Genomic DNA, 8,179 nt, shown 5'->3' with positions numbered 1-8,179 from the left:
TCACTCGCTAGACTGGCTGGCTTGTCACCTTGCTCTGGGAGGGCAGGGAATATATAATTGGTTTTCTTTTTTTCAAACTGGCTCATTCTGTGGAAATATGCAGAAGTATATGTCATTTTAACACTTTCCTTCACGGTTTCTTCAGCTATATTGCAGCCCAGGTAGCCTTATTTCTCCTGACCTTTTCATCATTAACATGGACATATCACAAACTCAGAACGACACACACACACACACGCACACGCACACACACACGCTGCTACATTCTATTGCTAGTGTCGGTGTTCAGACTTTAGACAAGAGCTCTTGTTCATTGTTAATTTGTGTCTGCTTGTTGATTGTTTGCCTCAGGAGGAGCAAGGATGGGGCTCGGTGCTAAAAGCAATTCAATTGTCTATTTACAATCTGCTAATTGATTCAGAGGTTTTTGATGAGTTTTTCTCTTCCCGTGGTGTGCGTGTGTGTGGGGGGCTTTGTGTGCGTGTGTGTGTGTGTGTGTGTGTGTGTGCGTGAGAAAGAGTGAGAGAAAGCTGCAAGGAAAGGAAACGCCACTTAATTTACATTTGTTCCACTGTGTTGGTCGTAACTATGAAAATGAACTGCTGCAGCCCAATGCAAGCGGACGACCGGCACAGGTAATAAAAGAGAGAGAGGCAGAAGTAGACAACCCCATAAACAATTAGTCTGTGTGTGTGTGTGTGTGTGTGCGTGTGTGTGTCTCAGAGCCCTTTCCTGACTCGTTTTTTCGAAAAAAACACGGAAACTTCTAAAACACCGAACATTCTAAAACATTCTAAAAACATTGAACATTCTAAAAACACAGAACATTCTAAAAACATTGAACATTCTAAAAACACTGAACATTCTTAAAACACCGAACATTCTAAAAACACCGAACATTCTAAAAACATTGAACATTCTAAAAACACCAAACATTCTAAAAATACCAAACATTCTAAAAACACCGAACATTCTAAAAACATTGAACATTCTAAAAACACCGAACATTCTAAAAACATTGAACATTCTAAAAAGACAGAACATTCTAAAAACACAGAACATTCTAAAAACATTGAACATTCTAAAAACACAGAACATTCTAAAAACACAGAACATTCTAAAAACACCAAACATTCTAAAAACACCGAACATTCTAAAAACATTGAACATTCTAAAAACATTGAACATTCTAAAAACACCAAACATTCTAAAAACATCGAACATTCTATAAACACAGAACATTCTAAAAACACAGAACATTCTAAAAACATTGAACATTCTAAAAACACTGAACATTCTAAAAACACAGAACATTCTAAAAACATAGAACATTCTAAAAACATAGAACATTCTAAAAACATTGAACATTCTAAAAACACCGAACATTCTAAAAATACTGAACATTCTAAAAACATTGAACATTCTAAAAACACAGAATATTCTAAAAACATTGAACATTCTAAAAAACACCAAACATTCTAAAAACATCGAACATTCTATAAACACAGAACATTCTAAAAAGACAGAACATTCTAAAAACACAGAACATTCTAAAAGCACAGAACATTCTAAAAACATTGAACATTCTAAAAACACAGAACATTCTAAAAACACAGAACATTCTAAAAACACTAAACATTATAAAAACACTGAACATTCGAAAAACATTGAACATTCTAAAAACACCAAACATTCTAAAAACACCGAACATTCTAAAAACATTGATCATTCTAAAAACACCGAACATTCTAAAAACACAGAACATTCTAAAAACACAGAACATTCTAAAAACACAGAACTTTCTAAAAACACCAACCATTCTAAAAACACAGAACATTCTAAAAACACAGAACTTTCTAAAAACATTGAACATTCTAAAAACACCAAACATTCTAAAAACATTGAACATTCTAAAAACATTGAACATTCTAAAAACACCGAACATTCTAAAAACATTGAACATTCTAAAAACACCGAACATTCTAAAACCACAGAACATTCTAAAAACACCAAACATTCTAAAAACACTGAACATTCTAAAAACACAGAACATTCTAAAAACACAGAACATTCTAAAAACATAGAACATTCTAAAAACACAGAACATTCTAAAAACACAGAACTTTCTAAAAACACCAAACATTCTAAAAACACAAAACATTCTTAAAACATTTAACATTCTAAAAACACAGAACATTCTAAAAACACAGAACATTCTAAAAACATTGAACATTCTAAAAACACAGAACATTCTAAAAACATAGAACATTCTAAAAACATAGAACATTCTAAAAACACAGAACATTCTAAAAACAGAACTTTCTAAAAACACCAAACATTCTAAAAACACCAAACATTCTTAAAACATTAAACATTCTAAAAACACTGAACATTCTAAAAACACTGAACATTCTAAAAACATTGAACATTCTAAAAACACCGAACATTCTAAAAACATTGAACATTCTAAAAACACCAAACATTCTAAAAACACCGAACATTCTAAAAACATTGAACATTCTAAAAACACCAAACATTCTAAAAACATTGAACATTCTAAAAACACAGAACATTCTAAAAACACAGAACATTCTAAAAACACAGAACATTCTAAAAACATCGAACATTCTAAAAACACCGAACATTCTAAAAACATTGAACATTCTAAAAACATTGAACATTCTAAAAACACCGAACATTCTAAAAACATTGAACATTCTAAAAACACTGAACATTCTAAAAACACAGAACATTCTAAAAACACCAAACATTCTAAAAACACTGAACATTCTAAAAACACCGAACATTCTAAAAACGTGTGTGTGAGTGAGAGAGAGACACACAGAGAGGGAGAGACCTAGAGCCAGATCCAGACTATATACTATATAGACTATATCATTTGCAGTTTCAAAGCTAATCCATGCAAAGCAACAGCGCTGAGATGTGCAGACAGAAAACAATATTCTGAAAGATATAAAGAAATATTCATTGTGTGAGGTGTCAGTGTTTTTATATTATAAGCACTCTTAAGAAGGACTTCTCACTAAACGACCAATTGCTAAATATAATTAAGAGTCATAACATTTGAATTGCTTTGTGTGTTACATCAGGCTCCTGTCTTTGCATCAGTCTTGAGAGGGAACCTTAAACCATACAGCAATATAAGATAGACTACTACTGTAGCTTACTCTCAACAGAGGTGACCTGCATGCTGACAAAGCCTACTCAGCAACAGGATAGTGCATCAGCCTCCAGCAATAGTGGAATACATGGACTCCTTAATGTCTCTTAACCTGCCAGACAGCAACCTCCGTACAGCATAGATGTCTGCAATAAACATTTTATGTGTATGCCCATGTATGTGTCTTTGGAGTGCACATACATGTATTGCCCACTTTTGATATAACATATTCATGTTGTACAGGAGCTGACATGGGTTTCATGTGCAGTATTATTGCAAAATAGTCAAACATGTTTACAAGTGACTGATCCAACCAGATGGTGTATTAAAAAGTATCCAAAACTGCATGATTCAGTGGCTCAGAAACCTTCAACATATTCTCCTCCATACACAGGAAATACGCTGTTGAGCCACTTGAACTAAGAATGTTGACTGCATTTTCTCAGTGTTCCTCAGTATCAGTATCCAGGCCTGTATGCTGCCTGTTTATATATGTTGTTCACACTGCACATCCATGAGGCATTTCTTTTGCTTTTTGTTGTTGTTGTCATTCCTCCACTGCGTGTTTACATGGACCTTCACTCTATGTTTCCTTCTCCAAGTGTTGTGACAGCCGGTCTAAACAGGATGCAGGTCAGCTGTACTGTTGGTTTATTCCAGAGATATACAGGTTGGCCAGAGGGCCGCTGGACTGACGGCTCTGTATCCCTGCTGTTTGGACAACGCCCCCACGAGAATCATCTCGTGCACTGCAGATAGCAGAACAGTTGAGCTCTGTTTGATTCCATCACACAAGTACAATTAGTACCGTCTATATGCATTTCCATCGAGGTGTTTGGTTATGTTTGCAAAGCTGCTCTCCAATCAGCTATGTTTCACATAGCTCTGCCTCTGATTAATAAGTGCTTCTGATGGCTGATTAGAACCGATGGTTGGGTTCAAGGCAGGGGAAACATACAATTTGACACAAGTCAGTTCAGTGTAAGAACACTGCAATTTATGTTGTTACGGTTTGCTCTGGATAATGGCTTCGCTACATCACACAACAGACAGAAAACGAGGCCATTGTACCAAACATTTCTTCAACTTGCTTCATGCTTTTTTTCTCTGTCAGCAATCTTCACCAGCATTGGAAACTACAAGTTCTTGTGGTCTCTACGTGGAATCCGTATCACTTCATTGGATTTTTTTTTTAAAGTGTTGCACGTCAGCTCCGGTTGTGGCGTCTCGGTATTTTGAGCAACTAGGTTGTGTTCTTTTTTTTCTTATGTCCATGATCTGTTTTCCTATTGGCCAGTGCGTCAGCTCACCGTCAGCCCCGGGTCAGGAAGAGTGGTGTACTTCTATGTGATTTGGTCCTGTCAGCAAGAGTGACTCGGTGAGCCGTGTCCTGGAGGGTGGATTTGGGATGAGGAGAATTTCCTCTGGTACCTATCCAAGCCCATGTCTGTCCTCCCCTGCCTCTCCATTCCCCTCCCTTGCTTTCTTTCTTTTTTTCCCCATCTCTCCTTCCTCCTCTCCCACGACCTCAGGGAGCCTGAAGGAGGTGCAGCGTTCCAAAATGGGATGATCCACCCCCCTCTTCTCCTTTGGTCGCTCTCTCCCTCTCCTGAATTAAAAAGAAAAAAATGAAAAGAAAAAGAAACTCACTGCTAAGTGACTCATTCCAATAATTGTCGCTCTTAGCTGTATCAGGTTTCTCTTTTTTTCTGACCCTCTTTTTGCTTCCCTTCCTTTCTCCCAGTACAGTGTGGTATCTGGGCCACTTGGGAATTAGGGCCTTTGAGCGAAAAGGCAGAAAAAAAACGAGTGACATCAGAGAAGGAGAGAAAGAGGGATTCAAAACCTGCGTAGCCCTGTCATGTTCTGCTCTGTTCTTGTGATTGCATGCATGACCGTTACAGACAAATGAGTCAATTGGAGATTGTCCTCCGCTCAGCATCCAGCCGGGTTGCTTTGTGCGTGTGTGTGTCTCATTTCGCCACGTCTCCACGACATGGGTGTGTCTAGGTGGAGTATGCTTCTTTTTTTTTTTAATGGAGCATGCCGAGAACTTATTAACAGAGACAACAAAGAAAACGCGACGTGGGTGTGTTGCGTCGATAAGTGTGACAAAAGAGACGAGAAGGGAGATAGCAAAGGAAAGGGGAGGGTTGCCAAGACAGGAAGGCCTAGACCGTGTCCTTTTTGAAATGGGCAAAAAAAAATGCGAGACTTGCTGAAACATTTTTGGAGAGCAGGGGGAAAAAAAAGAGCAAGAGATGTGGAGCGAAGGATGAGATCCCTCCCCCTGCCAATTCCCAGTTACTATAGACTATCCTTTAGCTGACCCTCCTCCTGCCTCTCTCTCCACTCCCCATCCCATGTGAGCAGCAGCCTGATGACTGGACCTCTCTGTGTCTCCACTGCTCACGCTTTGCTGCGCTCGGGCGGACATGCATTGTTCTCCACCGTACACTACTTCTTGCTCCCATTCTCAAAGAGTTAGTCTGTGTTAGCCCCGCAGAAAAAAAGATCGACCAGGAAATACTTGGGCTGCCTCGCGGTGAGTACTGACATTTTACTTTGAGGCGTTTGTGAGGAGAGAATAATTGTCTCATTCATCCGTTTTCTCCATCAGAGAGTTTGTGTCAGAGTTTGATAAATGTTGAGGTGAAGTCGGATGATTTTTGAAACAGTTGGCCTGTCGCGGAGAGAAAGGAGAGACTTTTTTTACGGAGTAAGTTGACGATGGAAATGTTCCAGTAGCGAGAGGCTTTCCAGCTCTCCTCTTGTTTCTGACTGACTGCCTCCCTTTTTGCTGACTCACTCTGTTAACTTAATACACATGCCGTGTGGGTCTGTGTACATGTGTTTGCCATTGTGTAAAATGTCTGATGTCATTTTCTGTTCTCTCCCATATTGGTGTGTGTGTGTGTGTGTGTGTGTGTGTGTGTCAATCAAATGGAATCCTTTGCTCCTGTGTTCCGACTCACTCATGTAAATGTGGGGGGTTTAGTTGAGACAGAGACAGAGGGACTGTCATCACTCTCTCGGGACTTTATTGATTTTTTTCCTCTCTGCTTGCTGAACGAGAACAATGGCCTCACGCCTGGCCAAGACCTGAGTAAATAAGCCTAAATATCAACACCAAATCTCCTGCAAGATGTTGTTCATTGATTTGCTTTGTCGGCAGATGCACACACACACACACACACACACACACACACACACACACAGAGTCACATACAATTGGGCCCTGTCGCCTAGAGGGACTCTATTGTTCAGTGCACATAATTGTTTGTGTGGATGTGTCTAAAGGCTTGTCCAAAAGGTCTTGGACAATGAAGTCTTGTCACCAGGGGATGTGGATTTCTATCTCTCTCTCTCGCTCTCTGTTTTGCTCTCCTTTTCCTGTCCAAGTCCCCCTGCACATCTGGATCTCCCCACCAGCTGACAAGGAACAAGGGAGCGGATGGAGGGAGGAAGGAGGCGTGGATGGGGGGAGGAAAGAGAGAAGAGAGAGGGATAGAAGTTCCCTTGGTGGACTTCCTCCAATGCAGGAAGAACAAACCTCACAATATCATTGTGAATGCCCAATGTGTGAGAGGAAACATAACTAGTGTATACAGAGACGGGAAGCACACACACACACACACACACACACACACACACACACACACACGCACACACACACACAGACACACACACACAGACACACACACAGACACACACACACAGACACACACGCACGCACACACACACACACACACACAGACAGACAGACAGACACACACACACACACAGACACACACGCACGCACGCACACTATTAAGTTGACACATGTGCACATAACACGCAAATACGCCCACGGACATAAATGCCCACCAATACAAATGCATGTAATTGCACGGACTCTGGAACTGACACACACTCCTCCAGATGTCGGTGACAGTGGAGCCAGCATTAAGCCTATTGAGCTGACCCATTTGCTGCTGTGGTATTCAGCTCATGGAAGAGAACGCTGGTGTCAAGTTTGAAATGGAATATTTGGCTTTAGCTGTCAGAGCGAGTGCTGTTATCACTCAGTCTCTTTACTCTCCACCTTTCCGCTCATCAGTGAGTGTGTGTCCATAGCCGAACTCTAACGAGGCTCCCTGAAGTTGAAACTGTAATGAGAAGCTCTGCTTTAAAGAGAATCACTTAGCGTTTACTCCTCGATGCTTTTTCATCTTCCTCGAGCAGATGAAACTGTACACGCCAGCTGCTGTTGCAGAGCTCTGCCAGGGCCGGGCAGCCACTCCTATGCCTGTTTATTCATGCCAGGGCAGGGCCAACTGCCATGGCAACAGGTGTGTGTGTGTGTGTGTGTGTGTTGACATCATTAGGGTGGAGCAGTAGGCGACTCAGCATGGACGCACGCTTATTTAAAGCGGTGAACGTCTCGCTCGCGTTGGCTGAGCACACACTCTGCAGAGGGCTCGTTTTGGGGTGGCGATGATTGGGACAGTGATAAATGACTACTTCATTTCCTCCTCCGCCTCCAAGGAATTGTTTGACTATGCAGTTTCTGCCACATGTCCGTGCAGCCGGTCGGTGTCTGTCTGTAACGCTGCTTTATTTCTGGCTGTTATAAGCTTACGCCTGCGTCATCGTGTGATTTCACAGGTGAGCAGCGATGACGTTACGTTGCAGGTGGAGACTGAGGTCACCGCTGAATAGATGCACAGTCTGAGTCGGCCTCTGTCTGTGACTTGACCTCAGTGTCAATACTGTTAATTACTTGTCCTGTAAATGTGTTGCACATAATCACTTTATCAGCAACATAATAGTGATGTGTTAAAAATTCATCTTGACAGAAAAAATTCATCTTGACAGAGATCCCTATGGGGTGGTTGTCACACCGGTGAAGTGAAGTGACCAAGTTAGTATGTCCTTCATTCCATCAGTATGTCACTGGACAGATTGAGTACTGTAGCCAATGAAGTCGCTTCCTTTGGCACAAGTGCTGTGCTGTAC

The 8,179-nt window shown here is 41.0% G+C and overlaps 1 protein-coding gene across 1 annotated transcript in view; it reads left to right on the top strand.

The window, feature by feature from the left end:
• Positions 1-5,662: 5,662 nt before the first annotated feature.
• The window catches only part of sash1a (SAM and SH3 domain containing 1a), a 63,958-nt gene continuing 61,441 nt past the window's right edge, over positions 5,663-8,179 (top strand). Inside the window, exon 1 of the mRNA XM_034527957.1 lies at positions 5,663-5,726. The gene's annotated coding sequence lies outside the window, so the exon portion shown is untranslated. The remainder of the gene's footprint in view (positions 5,727-8,179) is intronic.

Source organism: Cyclopterus lumpus, chromosome 24 (assembly GCF_009769545.1).
Source record: "Cyclopterus lumpus isolate fCycLum1 chromosome 24, fCycLum1.pri, whole genome shotgun sequence".
Lineage (NCBI taxonomy): Eukaryota > Metazoa > Chordata > Actinopteri > Perciformes > Cyclopteridae > Cyclopterus > Cyclopterus lumpus.
The sequence above is the reverse complement of the archived record's forward strand: the minus strand, read 5'-3'. Positions and strand labels throughout refer to the sequence as shown.